Genomic DNA, 13,846 nt, shown 5'->3' on the forward strand with positions numbered 1-13,846 from the left:
TATCATTTATTTATGATGACCACCTTCAGATCGATATCTTCACGTATTCCCCATCGCTGTTTTTTACCTTTCATAAACCATACGATTTGCGTCCATTCTTTAACATCTAACATAAATAATTTCATAAATTGACTCGGCAAACAACATGAATTTGTGAAATCCAATTTTCTCCAAGTTGTATCCTCAAAGCAAATATGGAAACCAAGTTGCTTCGTTAACTAATTACTCTATTAATTAGAAGGTTCATACGTAACGTTATACCTTCATATTTAACTGTTACGAGAAGAGATTACCGGTGATGTAGGTCTGCAACTTGCAGGCCGGAAAATTCAGATAAATCAATCGTTTTTAAAAAGATAGTTCCTACTCACAGTAAGTTGTTTTGCAACGATCCGGTTTCGAGCCTTATAGATCATCATCAGGTTGAGGACTTCTACAACCACGTCTCTCGACATGAATTGCCAAAGTGAACCCGCTGATACCTCCGCCAACGCGACGTTCCAATTAGCAGCTGATTTTTTTAATTTGAACGTGCGAAACGCGGAATTTATAACAAAAATAAATATTATACTAGTAAATACTTAATATTATTAAATTACTATAAAAATAATAACAATTAAAATAATTAGTTTATTAAATTCACTAATTTCGTGGTCCGCGTGACCAATTAATATATTACAATTAATTAAGGTTTTTAGTTGAGATAAAAAAGTTAATGGCACGAGCGGGATTCGAACCCACGATCTTCGGCTTGACACGCCGCTGCTCTACCACTTGAGCTATCGTGACCTCGATCCCACTCTGACACCAACTTCCCAACTCAACCGCACCTTTGGAATTTTCCCTCCTTTTTGCCATTTTTCAAATGTCGTGTAATCGGACTGGATTCTCGACGACAATTGAAATGGCCACGGAGAGCTTTAGTGAAATGTACTTCATATTAATTATTTAAATTCACTAATTTCGTGGTCCGCTTGACCAATTAAATCATTACAATTAATTAAGGTTTTTAGTTGAGATGAAAAAAAGTTAATGGCACGAGCGGGATTCGAACCCACGATCTTCGGCTAGATACGCCGCNACAGAAGACAAACACTTTGAGCCCTGAAGATGATCTCAATAAAGATCGAAACGTTGGCACGATAAAGAAAATGTTTTTCTGAAACCTACATCACACCAGACCCCAGACCGCATCTCACGATTTCTGAATAATTAAGTTACTGAAGTGTAGATTTTCCTTGATCCTCTTTGCGCATTTTACTAGTGAAATTGCTCACCGAAATGGCTATGCCGATGGTCTCTGGTTTTCTTGACAGATCGTATTTCCGTCTTTGCCCGTTTTCTTAAACGGTAGTTACGCGGGCAGTGACGAGAATAGAGACCTATAACTTTTCCGGGAAAAAGGAGTTCTAATGACTTTTTTTTTCAAAGATTTATGAATACTTTTATCTTGTGCTTAAGTTTATCTTTCTCAAGCCATTTGTCCTGCTCTAACTTTGGCAAAGTTCCTCCGGTAATCCACGGTTGACAAGGCTACCCCTTTTTTGACTAGTTGGTTAGCCTGCTGGTTTTCTTCTACACCTCAAGTTTATGTCCTAGGGCCATTAATTTGATCCTTATTGGCAAACCCTCTGCTTAGTAGCCTGGGTTGTAAAATATTTTAAAAATATTTTCCAGTGTGATTCTTTCTTCTTCCTGATCGCATCTCACGATTTCTGAATAATTAAGTTAAATTGAACTGAAATTTTAAATAAATATCTTTTAAAGTATCCCTGAGGAACTGGAAATAGTATATTTTCGAACTGACATAGGTCAATATTTTTTTACGGATAAGGGCAATACTCCTTGGACTGGCGAACTTTATCCCAACTTTAGGTAATGCATTCCATGCACAGGAGTTGATAAAAAACAAAATGAAAGGTGCCAGGATCTGCATACTTGGGATCAGCCACTAAAGGCATTAAATGTGTATGCTTTTAGCTCCAAATAATCTGGGAATTGTGGCATTTCTTCCTGATGTTTGCGGGGTGATCAAGGTGTAATTTGGTCGTTACCAATCATTTTCGTATGCCCATCCTCGCTGGGCTGGTCTGTAAGATGCGTTTCGCCATCTTCAGTGTCTTTGTGTGCAGAAAAGAAAATCATAATTATGGTAAAAGATAGAGGAGGTAGAGAATACAATGGAAGAAAACCCAGCAGCTATTGCGTAAACGACACAGCATATCAAAACATACATAGAGGCAAACACTTTCAGCTAATCTTAAAATTTCAACGGTTGAACATTTCCCGTCCTTCATCTTCAGGTTTTGACCGAAGACGAGGTTTATCGAATTATGATATGTTTTATATAAAAATCCTATCAAATATTTGATATTGAGCTCATTTTATACTCTTAGGTGCTTGTTGAACTTTGCTGTATGGCTTTTTAAGATACTTTCTTAAATAAATTTAAAAAACCGTTGGGTTAAAATTTATTGTTTAATTCCCCAATTTCGTGGTCTGCTTGACCAATTAATATATTACAATTAATTAAGGTTTTTAGTTGAGATAAAAAAGACAATGGCAAGAGCGGGATTCGAACCCACGATCTTCGGCTTGATACTTAGGCTTAGAGCGGCGGCGTATCAAGCCGAAGATCGTGGATTCGAATCCTGCTCGTGCCATTGACTTTTTATCTCAACTAAAAACATAAATTAATTGTAATTTATTGTTTAAAATATCTGAAAGGCAAAAACAGGTAAAGTCAGCTTCTCTTCTGTAGGTCCAAAACTAATTTTCCAACCCAAAAGTAATAGAGCTCTTGATTGGAAAGGTCATATTAATAACATATACAGGAAAGGCACAATATCAATGGTACGATGTAGGAGAATTGTCGGTAAAACATGGGGCCTCAAACCATGGGTAGCTAAATGGCTATGTACTGCAATTATTCTACCTTAATTATCTTTCGCAGCTTTAGTTTGGTGGAAAGGTCTAGAAAATAAAGAAAATATTAACAAATTATGGTCATTTCAAAGACTAGGCTGTTTGATGATGACAGGAGCATTTTCAACTACACCCACCCATAACCAATACCACACCACTTCACATTGAGGTTAAGGTCAGAGCAGTAATCACCTGCTACAGATTAATTAGCGAGGGCAGCTGGAATCATAAGTGCAATAACATAGGTCAATTGAAAATCTCACAACTATTGAGTAAAGTTAACGGCCAATTATTAAGCGTTAGTGATAAGGTTAAAACCCCTTCGGGGAAAAAGTACTTTCAGGTAGTCACCCCTTGTGATTATAATTATAGTTTGGATGATGACCATCGCAACATAACATAGACTGCTATACAGATGGTTTACAGATCAAAGGAAAATATATAAGAATTTTTTCTGACAGTCAGGCTAGTCTTAGGTCATTACAAAAAGATTTGTCAACCTCACGACTGGTGGAGGAAACTGTAGATCTTATCAATAGGATCTCTTCCAGGTTTGAGAACAAGGTAACCCTATTCGGATACCAGCGCATAAAGGACACTATGGCAATTAAGAGGCGGATAGCCTGGCCAAAGAAGGCTCAAATACTGCATTTGTCGGGCCACAACCGGTATTACCTCACTCTATGAGCACAGCGAAGGAGGGTATTCATAAATGAGGCATGAAACAATTCCTTAAGGAGTGGAATTTAACCCCCAGACACAGGCAATCAAAGGAGTTTGTTACGGTGATCAAACCAGCAGAATCGAAATGGCAATTCTCTAACTCAAGGAAGTCAATTAGGAGGCTGACGGGCCACTGCCCACTGAGAAGACACCTCTCCATAATGGGTATTCTACCAGATCATCAGAAACGGCAAGGCACTACCTAGCAGAGTGTGATAGGTATGCTAGGTCTAGATTAGAAATCTTTGAAGGAGAGGACATCACCAAATCACTGCCCGAGATGGTCCAAAATCTTGGGGTTTGTGAACGCGTCCAAGAGATTTATGCAGGACACGTGAACCGACCAAGTCCTGGACCTTTTAGGGATGGGGTACGAATCTACCCAGACATTTAACCCCTCGAGTCTTGGTCGCTCACCCTATTACTTATATATTATATATAGTTATATATAAGTAATAGAGCTTTGCCAAGCTGAGAGTCTCAGTGTTGAAACTGCAAATAGGTTTGATTCCCATATTTGACCAGTTGTCAATAATTATCATTCTTGATTATTCCTCTCAAAGGTCCTTGATTATGCTGCTTCCTACAAGCTAAATGAGAAGGTTTTTCTTTAATCGTTGTTTTTTGTTTTAAGTAGTAATTTCTTTGAAATTATAGAAATATTTTATGAGGTATTATCACCTTAGATAACAATAAACAGAAAAAAGTTGGTGACAGAAGGCGTTTTTTTTGTTGACACAGGGCTTATTTTGCACGACAGGGACCCTATTTTATAGATCTGGAAAGGTAATTACGTTAAGGGCAATAAAACACTCGTTAAGCTCTGGTTTTAAGTAGTTAAGTTAATGGAAGAAAATCCAATAGCATTTGTGTGAACTACGCAGAAGATCAAGAAAAGACATAGAGGCAAACACTTTCAGCTAATCTTTTTAATTGTAGCAGATGCTAATCGGCAGAAAATAGTTCAAAACCTTGTAGCAGTCGAACATTTTCTAGTTATACTTCGGATTTTACTGCAGTTAACTCTCATTCCTCCTGATTCTTCAGGAAAGAGGACTTAGGATCTTATCATTATTCTTGCGTTAAACGCGACATCTAAGGAAAATCAGCCTTTAAATCTAAACATCTGGACCTGTATAAAGTCGATAGAATTTTTAAGAAATGTTACAGTAAACCCGACATACTTATAAATGAGGCCTGTCAAGGCTACGCTTTAGGAAAAAGAAATTAAAAGTTTTCTTTTAAAATTTTTAATGTATATTGGCTATGATGAAGGTGAAATAAGTCATCGAAATTTTGGCAAAATTAATTGCGTTAATTTCTTTTGGCCTTTCTATCTGATCTAAAGAAGAAAATTATTTTGGTAATAGTTTATTACATAGGAGAAACGAAATTAAAAAAAATATTTCCGTTTATTGCTGTCCACGATGATTTTCTGCTCTTGCAGGAAAGGATCTTTTCTATTTCGCTCATCTTGGTTCAAAAGGATTTTGTTTCAGACTCGGAGGAACAGCCAAGTGAGCTTTTTCATGGACGTAATTATAAATTTTTTTAAACGACTTTACTACCTCTATTCATAATTTTTTATTATCCATGGCTTAATCGTCCAAAACTGAACGAGAAAAGGAAATAACGTGCAACATTTTGTAATCTTCGTACATAATCAAAAGGCCAGATTAATTATTTTGAGCAACACTCACTTTTGAAATGAGACCTGATGAATTTTATATTTATATTATTACATTTTATTTACATGTGGCTATCGAGATGAGAGAGGAATAAGAATTTACGCGCTTTTTCACGGAATAAACTGGAATATTTGTGCAAAAAAATAATGAGCTTTCTATCTACGCAAACACCACTTCACAATACATTTTTCATACTATAATAAATTTTTAAAAAAGTCAGGGGATCTGCCTGGATTCGAACCCAGAACCGCTAGCGTGGCTCATCAGGTGCTTCAACACCTCAAATGGAACAAAAAAGATCGTATGAACTATGTTCGGATACTCAAACCATTTCGCAGATTTTCAACATTTTATGTTTTATTATGTTAAGAAAAATTCGATGTAAAAAAAAAGCAAACAAAACAACAAACGTACTGAACAAGCAAAGCAGAAAAATTGAAGAAAATATCTACTGTAAACACAGATGAAAGACAAAAAGAACAATTCACCTAATAAAAAACCACAAAAAGAAAGAATAGACAAAACTGATAAAAAAGAGACAATAAAAACAGTGAAAAATGCAAAAATAGCCGACAAATTGCTTTGAATTAAAAAAAATAAACTGTCTATCGGTTACTATTTTCTATAATTACATCGAACCAAAATGCAGAAATTTGATGCTAAATTGGAAAAAAAGTGGAGACGGTGTGAAAAATGGGGATTGGGGTTACTTAATTTAACTTAATCTAGTAATTCAAATTTTTTCCCTGGGCAAAATTTATTTCCCAACTTTAACTTAATAAAAAAACAAACAAACAAAAAAAACGAAAAATGAAACAAAACATATAAAAAAAGAGACAATAAACATAGCGAACAACCAAAGCAAACAAATTGAAGAAAATATCTACTGTAAACACAGATAAAAGAAAAAAGGGCAATACTTCTAATTTAAAAAAAAAATCAAAGTAATTTGTCGGCTTTCTTTGCATTTTTTCACTATTTTTATTATCTCTTTTTTAAGAGTTTTGTTTCATTTTTCTTTCTTTTTGTGCTTTTTTTTATTAGGTGTATTGTTCTTTTTTTCTTTTATCTGTGTTTAGTATAGATATTTTGTCCAATTTTTCTGCTTTGGTTATTCGCTATGTTTATAGTCTCTTTTTTATGTTTTGTTTCATTTGTCTTTTTTTTTTTTTGGTTTTTTTATTAAGATAAAGTTGAGAAATAATTTTTGCCCAGGGCAAAAATTTGAATTACTAGACTTTAACTAACCCCAGTCCCATTTTTTCGCATCGTTTACACTTTTTTCCCATTCAGCATAAAATTTCTGCATTTTGGTTCGATGTAATTAAAGAAAACGGTAACCTATAGTTTATTAAACGAAGAAGTTGTTATGAAGTTTGCCAAGCCGTGAATTTTTCCAACGAGGTTGAAAGTGTTGTTGTTGTTGTTTTTGTACAAATTTTAAATTTAATAGTTTTTGAATGATTTAATAGTTTTTTTACCAATAATTAAATTGAAAGTTTTAAAAAGATGACTTCTTACAGGAAATTTAACGCTCCTTTCAATGCTTTTTTTTTTGCTAAAATACAAATAGTTCAAAAGCTACAAGTAGATCTATGACGAAAGCCGTAGATGGACGAAAAAAGCATAAAATGTGTGAAAGGTTCGACAATCTGACCATGCTTCATACGGACTTATTTTTTCATTTGAGGTGCTACTACAACCTGACGGACTTTGTCGTACGAGTAGTTTATCCTATAGTTTATCTATCTCTAAAACAAATTTTCATGCAAAAAGCCCTGTGTAAGTACGGATTTCTCGTTTCGGACGTTCTGTTTTTATTCTTCTTTGAATATTATCGGCTAAAAAAATATTTTGTCAAGAAACTTTGGCATGTACGTACAGTAAATTTATTTTTGCCCCACTGAGAGCCGATAGTCACAAGTCACCATCATGTAATTTTTCTACGATTGTATTATTTATCTCGACTAATGGAAAGAACGCTTTGAAAATCAACGGTGGGGCAGAAACAGGCGAAAATGAAATCAAACAATTGCTCAAATGTCTGAAAATCTCAATAAAACTCTAGAGTTGCTGGGCTGAATCAATATGAATTTTTTTTAAATTGAAGAAATCTTTGAGTTTTTTAAATCAGGACGAGGTTTCCGTGGGATGCAAGTCAAAGAAGTAAAAATATCACGAGCAATAGTTCTACTTAAGATGCAAATGATGTTAAGAAGAGGGAACAAGGTAGAATCTAGCTAAGTCCCCTGGAAAGAAAGCCACTTCAGGCTTTGAAATTCAATCATGAAAGGCTAAAAACATTTAGCGATTTTAATTTAATAAAACGTTCAATAATTCTAAAACTAAAGGCTCGCACTACAAAATACAAAAAAAAGATCCATCAGACTTTAATTTCATTTTAAACTTTCTTTTAAAATAAAATCTTTCAAGCAAAAAAAAAATGAAAAAAGAGAAGAAGCTTAATTTATAATATAAAAAAGTTTTTATTAAAAGTTTCTATGGAAAGGGAGTTGAATGCTGAGGGGCGAGGTACTCACATTTTTGGGGTGGTGAGTGTGCGAGCGGTGGGAGAGAACTGGGAGAGAATCCAGCTCGATATGCACTGACCTACCACCCACCCCTTCGTCGGCCCTGACCTAGTCCTCAGCCAGATTCCCCAACATCCCCGCCATCCTCATCATCAGGAGACCCGATCCTAAGACGCCTGGAATTCCACAAATCTTCTTCATGCCGTCTAGTTATTGATATAGTTAAAACTAAACTCACCAGGTACGACTTTAAAACATTTGGCTGTCAGGCAGAAAAAGGTCATTGTGATATTTCAAACTAGACTCTTTCATATCTCTTTAACTGTTAGCGATAGAAAGATTAATTTAATAGAAATTTAACTACTTAAACCTTAAAATATTAATACATCAACATTGGAGACCACGGTGGCTGATAGTTTAGATCGACTATTTGCCACAATAACGGTTCTTGGTTCGAAAACCTGAAAAACCCATGAAATTTAAATTGACAAGGATTTAAAAAATTTATTGTAAAGAGGTGTTGATTCCTCGTGGGTTGGTTTCTCAGAGCTTTTAACTCCAACAATTGTAAGGTTTCCTCCAATGTTTCAGAGCATTTTGTCATCTTCAGTTTGCCTTTGATCAAGGCGAAATGCCGGGTGAAAGAGAAAGAAGTTGCTTCGCATTCTTGCTTGAGAATCGAATCTTTGCTTGTCTCATACCTGCTGCTTTTGTCCAGTGCTTGAGTTTTTCTTTTGAAATTCGTCCTGATCCAACTTTAGCTCTGTTCCTCTCAAGGTCCCACCGCTTCTTTGGCAAGTTGATGAGCTGGATTCCTTCTATATACTGTAGAACACCCATCAAGGTTGTGCCCTAGGATCATTATATAATTTAGGCATTTCCAGATGGAGTAGATCAGACAGTCTCTCTCACCCTCTATAATTTACCATATTTCTGTTTATCTTTTCTCTCACTCTGTCGATCCATCCCCAACAATAATAAATAATAATAAAGCTATCTCTCTAACCTATACCCCTCTGCTTCTTCCTTTCTATCACTTTCTCTCTCTTTTTATCATTTAACATATTTCTATTTACCTTTTCTCTCGCTCTCTCCCTTTTTCTCTTTTCTTTCTTTCCATCTATCCATCACTATCTTCCTCCCTTTTTCTCACTCTTTTTCTCTTTGCCTCCATTCTCCCTCGTCTCACTCTTTCTCTTTCTATCTCTTTCTCCCTCCATCTATCAATCAATCACCCCCCTCTCTCTCCCTCTTTATCATTTACCATATTTCTATTTACCTTTTCTCTCGCTCTCGCTCCCTTTTTTTCTTTTCTTTCTCTCCATCTATCCGTCAGTATCTTCTTCCCTTTTTCTCACTCTCTCTCTCTCTCACTTTCTCTCTCTCTCTCTCTCTTTTATCATTTATCATATTTCTATTTACCTTTTCTCTCGCTCTCGCTCCCTTTTTCTCTTTTCTTTCTCTCCATCTATCCGTCACTATGTTCCTCCCTTTTTCTCACTCTTTTTCTCTTTGCCTCCATTCTCCCTCGTCTCACTCTTTCTCTTTCTATCTCTTTCTCTATCCATCTATCAATCAATCACACACTCCCCCTCTCTCTCTCTCCCTCCCTCTCTCTCACTCGCACACTCACTCACTCACTCTCTCTCTATTTCTCTCATTCACTTATTCTTATTCTCTCTCTCTCTCTCTCTCTCTCTCTCTCTCTCTCCCCTCTTTCTCTCTAACTGATCTAAATCTGCGAGTATTAAAAATAAAGCGTTTTAATTCAATTCTATCACTTCATTTATTTCTCATGTAACTTGTAATGTGAAGCTGATTGTTTTTGTCTTGTGGTCTGCGGGGTGATGAACCTGTACTTTGATTGTTACCGACCATCTTGTTCCTTACGACTTCATAAAAGAGAATCGACGTAACAGAATCACACGGACACGCTGAAGATGGCGTCTGACATACCAAACCAGCGAGGATAGGGACGTCAAGAAGATCGATCCTGATTTGGTACTTGGATAAATATTTAGAACCAGTTCCTAGGGATTTCGGCCCCTTAACACATAATAAAATATTGACCTATGTCAGTAGCTCAGGGTGGGAAAATATTATTATATTGTTAATATTTAATATCGATCTCTGTAATCTGCCGATGATCTGCCAGCTAGCAGGAGACCTACTTCACCGGTTATCCCTTTAATTAATCAATTAGGCTCGAAGATAAATATGAAGATACCGTTAACTATTTATTATGAAAAGTAATCAAGGCATGGAGAAGGCGGTGAACTTATCCCAAATCTTCCGTTTCTGAACTTCCAAATGCAACCAATAAATAATAAAATAGTAAAAGGTATACAATAATCGGAGTTTCGTTTCTCGCTGGTAACAGAAAACCTCAATCATTAAAATGAAATGTGTGGCGATTAGTGACCGTTAATCGATAATTATTCAGTGAGATGCGGTCTGGTGTTATGTAGGTTTCAGAAAAACATTTTCTTTATCGTGCCAACGTTTCGATCTTTATTCAGATCATCGTCAGGGCACTTTGAGTGAGTAGAAATACTTTGATTGAATATATAAAATATATTTTGCATTGTATAAATTCACTGTTCCACATCCAAAATGTAATTGTAATATGTAAACAATGTTTGTAAATCCCAGGCCCTGAAGATGATCTCAATAAAGATCGAAACGTTGGCANCCAGTGAGATTTTGCTGTTTCATGTTTATATATGTTTGGTTTTGAAGGGGTGGGGAAGGAAGTCGGTATATAAAAGACAATTTTGTGTAAAGCGTCTGCTTCTTTGAAGTGAAATAAGCCGACAAAGGGGAACAATGTGTTGGTAATGGTTTGGCCAGATTATCCTTTCAGGATTATATAGAAAGGGATAAATAGGAAAAGGAAAGCTAAATTGTTAGAAAATTAGACTATGAAAAATATTTGATGTGTGGAATGTAATGTAATGATAGATGTATGTTATCTACATTGAATTTGATTAATGATATTGGCGTAGCTGCGATTGAGTTTGCATGTATCTGTTCTGTAATTGATGCTGTGTTTATCTCTGTTGATATAAACCATTTCTAAGAAATTACGTTTATGTTTGTTTTGTTCTGTATGTAATATTTTCGGAGTTTTGAAGTCGAAATTGTGTGGTGTTCAAAATGATGGGTAGCGAGTGCTGTAGGATTTTGCTTTGGTTTGCAATCATAGATATGTTTTTTACTCTCTTGTACTTTGATTGAACATAAAAAATATATTTTGCATTGTATAAATTCACTTTTCCACATCCTAAATGTATTTGTTAAATGTAAACAATGTTTGTAAATCCCAGGCCCTGAAGATGATCTCAATAAAGATCGAAACGTTGGCAGATAAAGAAAATGTTTTTCAGAAACCTACATCACACCAGACCGCATCTCACGATTTCTGAATAATTAAAATGAAAGAAAGATTCGATTGTATCAAAGGAAAAAAAGTCCGGGAAAAGTGCATTATGAAAACGCCTTTTTTTAAATGTTAACTTATCGATTTTTATGGAAAATCTAAGCTAAATTTCTTTTAAAAAATGAATGAATAATTTGTAAAAAATGCTTAACTCAGAACATGAAACTGCCATTAAAAATATTAAAAATAAAGAGCCAAATTTACACGAAGCCTTTTTTAAATGATTTTATTTAAATAATTGATCGTTAAATTTTAAACTAAATTAAAAAATCTAGCAACAAAAAATTTAAAAAAATTTGACTAACCGAAGTCTATCCAGTCATAGAAAATGTTGGGTTTCTAATTTATATGTTTATACAGTCCAATTGGTCATTTTTTTGTGTATTAAGTATATGGAGATAATAGACAAACCATGTACTGAATGTATAAATTTTCATTTACATCCTAAACTTAAATAATCAAAGTGAACAGGACTATCAAACAGCGTAAAATCAAGATTAATATCATCATTCTACGCTAAATTTAAAGAAATCTTAAAGAAATATAAAAAAATGATTTAAAACAAACAAGATGGAATTTTACCAAAGAGGCTATCTTGAAAAGAAAAAACGCTAGAGTTAATATTAACCTTTAAGTGGGACAGTGTGAACGGCTTCTTCCAAGGACGGGACTTCGAAGGCTTCGTAAGCCAACAATGCACATGATATAAAAAACCCACTTGAAAATATATTAATAACGTTGTTAACAAAATTTTGATAAGGACTTACAGACTAGAAGTATGAGTTCCAACATATACATTCATTCCATTAGGCTGGTGGTAGTACTCGATATTCCTACATCACCCTTTACAAATTTGTACAACTAACCTAATTGAGGGTCGATATTTCGCCATCGACCCTCTCACATCGCACATTCGCGCTAATAAATACATTCACTCTCAACACAAGCCACGTATCTGTTACTATATGTAGAAATTACCCTTTACACATTTATACAACTAACCTAATTGAGGGTCGATATTTCGCCATAGACCCTCTCACATCGCACATTCGCGCTAATATATACATTCACTCTCCACACAAGCCACGTATCTGTTACTATATGTAGAAATTACCCTTTACACATTTATACAACTAACCTAATTGAGGGTCGATATTTCGCCATCGAACATCTCACATCACACATTCGCGCTAATAAATACATTCACTCTCAACACAAGCCATATATCTGATACTATATGTAGAAATTACCCTTTACACATTTATACAATTAACCTAATTGAGAGTCGATATTTTGCCATCGATCCTCACATCGCACATTCGCGCTAATAAATACATTCACTCTCAACACAACCCACGTATCTGTTATTATATGTAGAAAAGAACAACTCCGTTTCTTCCAATCGAAAAACGGGACCCAATACTCACTGCCGTGCTCAAGCACAATTCTCAAGTCGGGTGGCAATCCTGCACGCTTGTAGGAGCCCAGGAATTGCACTCTTCAATGAGGTGGGACATCGAACATCTTTTCTCTGCATACCGGACACATACGCGGGCTTTGGCCCGAAAGTAAGTGTCCGTCTGTCAACCTCGCATGACCTATTCTTAAACGGGTGAGAACCCTTCTTCTATTCTGATTGATATTGATTAACAGAAATATTACTACAATACAGCTTCAAAACGGCCCTGGAAGCCGAGAAAAATCATTTTAAGCTATTTACTGTTTTCTGCCATTGTGCAAATATTTCAAAATTATTATATGTCAGTCGACTTTTTTTTCTTCTAGGATAAAAAAATACTACACAGTACTGCATTAAATGAAATTAAATATATAAAATAGTAACTTTTTATATGTTATAAATAATTTCATTTACCAAAAGCAGGTCTTCTCTTAAGCAGGCGAAAATATTGTATTTAAACAAAACAATTCGGATTCGTTTTAACCACTCTGTAAAGTTTTTAAATACGGACGAAGCAAACAAAAAATATACATTTTTGGGCTGGGTCAGCCGAGGAATTTTCTTCCACAAATATGTGGGTGGTTCACTTAAAATTCATGTCAGGTTTTTATATAATCTCCATAGAATTACAACCTTTGAAAAGCTGGAGTTTTCCTCTTTCTATATGACTTTTGGTCTTTTATGCCATTATTTGTAAGAGAAATGTGAATGAAATAAACAAAATGTATTCAAACCTCTGCTAATTTTCATATGATTCATCGAGTCGTTTCGATATTATCACTATTTTTGTGATCTTTCTAAAAAAAATATTGGAGTCTTTTGGAAGGAGAGATTTCGAGATAGAAATATAATTTTTGTTTTACACAAAAAAATGTATTCAGGGGTTTTTGAGGTGCAACTAAGTTCTCAAACTATTTTGTTATCAATACAAAATTAATTTATAAAACGACCCGGTCACTGCATTGCAAATGTACACAAGAAATATATAATTATTATTTAATAAAAAATATAATTAATTTACATAAATTTAATCCATTTTTACTTGTTTTTCCTCTATAATTTGTCTAAATTTTCCTTGAAT

At 34.8% G+C, this 13,846-nt stretch overlaps 1 protein-coding gene and 1 non-coding gene across 3 annotated transcripts in view; both read right to left on the reverse strand.

The window, feature by feature from the left end:
• LOC106670436 (band 3 anion transport protein) overlaps window positions 1–13,846 on the reverse strand; it is a 239,046-nt gene that overhangs the window by 80,993 nt on the left and 144,207 nt on the right. The window lies entirely within an intron of this gene.
• Trnad-guc lies at window positions 717–789 on the reverse strand. The gene has a single exon. It is a non-coding gene; the product is annotated as a tRNA-Asp (tRNA).

The sequence above is a fragment of the Cimex lectularius genome, unplaced genomic scaffold, assembly GCF_000648675.2.
Source record: "Cimex lectularius strain Harlan isolate CLEC.00 unplaced genomic scaffold, Clec_2.1 scaffold1, whole genome shotgun sequence".
Lineage (NCBI taxonomy): Eukaryota > Metazoa > Arthropoda > Insecta > Hemiptera > Cimicidae > Cimex > Cimex lectularius.